The sequence below is a fragment of the Ixodes scapularis genome, unplaced genomic scaffold (genome assembly GCF_016920785.2).
Source record: "Ixodes scapularis isolate PalLabHiFi unplaced genomic scaffold, ASM1692078v2 PGA_scaffold1__304_contigs__length_218370807, whole genome shotgun sequence".
Taxonomy (NCBI): domain Eukaryota; kingdom Metazoa; phylum Arthropoda; class Arachnida; order Ixodida; family Ixodidae; genus Ixodes; species Ixodes scapularis.
In genome coordinates, this window is record NW_024609846.1 from 127,531,204 (window position 1) to 127,533,933 (window position 2,730).

Here is a 2,730-nt window from a genome sequence, read left to right on the forward strand (position 1 = left end):
AAATCAAAGACTGAACCAGCGCGGGGAAGAACTGGAGCAATACCAACGCTCGCACAACTTTGAGATAAAAGGAGTGCCTCTCGAAGGCGATCCCCATGGTCGTGTAATAAAGATCGGGGGCTCACTGAATGGGCCAATCACAGTCTCTGATATTGGTGTCTGCCGCAGAGTGCCAACGAACAGACCAGGCGAAAAAAGCATCCTACCGTGCGTTTCGTGCAACGCACAAAAAGAGACGCGGTACCTGCGAAAACAAAAAGAAAAGCGCTTACGCGTTAAAAAAAACCGCTTAGGGCAGCTATTGCAAAAAAAAAAAAGAAATTTGGCACAGACACTAAAGAATACTTACGTGTAGGAATGTGAAAGCATTCCTACATGCAGCTTATTCCTACAAGCAGCGCGCCACGTCTTCCCTTTTTTTAGACAGCGTTCCGGTGGAGATATTACGCTCCCCCACTGCGCATGCGTGGCGAATCGCGCCGTCTCCAAGACGGCTTCCGTGACGATGCATCTGCGTCGCTGTGCTTTTCTTTGTGTTTTATTTATGAGGCGCGTGCTCGATGACGTATTAGTGTGACCATCTTTCGGGCATATCGCCGCCGCTCTTTCGCGCAGTGGGACAGGTAGGGCTTTCGCCTTAAAAAAAGAGGTTAGGTGAAACAGATCTGGACTTCGGGCGGGAAAGTTTTTGCGCAAAAGAAGGACGACTCAAGTGTGCTGAAAATTTTGTGTATGACTAATTTTGAAAAAATGACGTAGATAAAATCTTACTAATCTAGTGGTTGGTACTCTTCGTTTATGCTGGCTCAGCAATGCGAATATTGTACTAACATGCAGTTCAATGGAAGATTCGGAAATTCAAATTTATATTTTTCAGCAATTCATTTAAAAACCAGAAGTGTAAATAGAAGACCGGACGCCCTTGATGTATTTATTTTTTCACTTTGTTTGCGTTTTAACACATTATTTTTTACCGATACATGGTTACGTGAAAAGAAGGCACCTCCAAATATTCATAGCTACAGCTGTGCGAGTAGAAATTACAAGAAAAAACGAGGTGGCGGAATTTTTATTTATTTCAAAGCTTCTATTTCCTTCACTGTTGTGGGGGAACCGTGCGTATTTAATCCAGATGTCGAGTGCCTGGTTGTTCGTACAAAAAAAAATTCTTGTAACGGTATATAGGCCACCGATAGGAGACATGTCTGGTTTTCTGAACTTCTTTGACGACCTACTACGTTTATTTCCCTAACAACACTACCAATTTTAGTTATAGGGATATAAACGTTGACACAATAGAAAATTATACATGCGCAATAAATATTAATTACCCCATGTTGTCCTACGCTTGCTGAAACGTAGTAAAGCAAGCGTAGGACAACTAGAATAGTCTGTAAGAGCTCCAAATCCATATACATATGTGTGACAAATGTAGACCAGACTGAGCTTTTCACTGGACTCTTTAGTCAAGACATAAGTGACCACCTACCCATGTTTTGCTTGAGCCGTTTTCCCAGTTTCGAACAACACAAACAACTCCGAAAGTTACAGCTTTAGAAAATTAAGTGCGGAAACACTTGATAGTTTTAAACAACTTGTTGAACATTTTGACTCGTCTAGCGTTTTTCTAGAAGAGTGTGCAGATGTAGCGTATAGCAAATTTTTAAGACTATTTATAAACTTACATGGTTCCGCGTTCCCCGTAGTACAAACAAGGAAGACGAAACGAAAATTGAAAAATCCACGGCCTAATGGCAATCTTAAAAAGGGAATACAGAGGGGAAAAAATATGTACCACAATTTTGTGAAATCCCGTGACAAAACCTTGTTGTCTCAATTTAAATAAATAAGCGTTCAAAAGGCAAAGTCTTAACTATGTTGTCTCTGAGCCTCTTTGACGAAATCGTTCTGATGAAATGGGAAGCAGCTTCCAGAGACAAGTCGACCGACTCTTGAGGGCGGGGTTTCCACACCAGACAATGAATGACGTTGCAGAGAGTAAAGTCTCTAGATAAGAATGACGAAAATGATCCCTGGAGAAGGGGAACAAGAGGCACAAAGGACAAACATGAATCTCCAAACACAGCAGGTGACTGGTGCGTGACCGAAAAAATCTGCCTGGTCTGGGTAACGAACCCGGGACCTCTCCATTTCGAGTAAAACGCTCTACCAACTGAGCTAACCAGGGGTTAGACGTCAGTAGAGCAAACGGGTTTTATCAGCCGCCACCAGTCTGACACCAACAAGGGTGAAACTTACAGTGTTTAAGGTTATGATTATAATGCAATTAAATGCAAAGATGCATGCGAGCTGGACAAGAATGACGAAAATTCGTCATTCCTGTCCAGCTCCCTTGCACCTTTGCATTTAATTCCATTATGATCATAACCTAGATAAGAGTTTCCTCGAAGTAGTGACATTTTTTTGGGGCGCCGACTGCGTGACGTTGCAGGTTTCAGGAAGTGAATGGTTGCGCACAGCAGAGGTCAGAACTGAATGACGCCAATTTGTCTCAGCAGAATGTGCTTCGTCATTTGTATTGGTTGTCGTTACTTGTAAAAGAAGTATCAAGGGACTTTACCCGAGAGCGCTTGAGGAAAAGGCAGGATATAATTCCTTACATACTGTGGAAGCCACCGGTTTCCCTCTCCCGAGAACGCGTAAAGGGGTGTCCAAACAGGACACTACAAAACTCACGACTCCGGCAAATCGTGCCGCGCTCTGCCGCGA

At 43.1% G+C, this 2,730-nt stretch overlaps 1 non-coding gene across 1 annotated transcript; it reads right to left on the reverse strand.

Annotated features, from left to right (window-relative positions):
* Window positions 1-2,115: 2,115 nt before the first annotated feature.
* Window positions 2,116-2,188, reverse strand: Trnas-cga. The gene has a single exon. It is a non-coding gene; the product is annotated as a tRNA-Ser (tRNA).
* Between the last annotated feature and the right edge of the window lie 542 nt (window positions 2,189-2,730).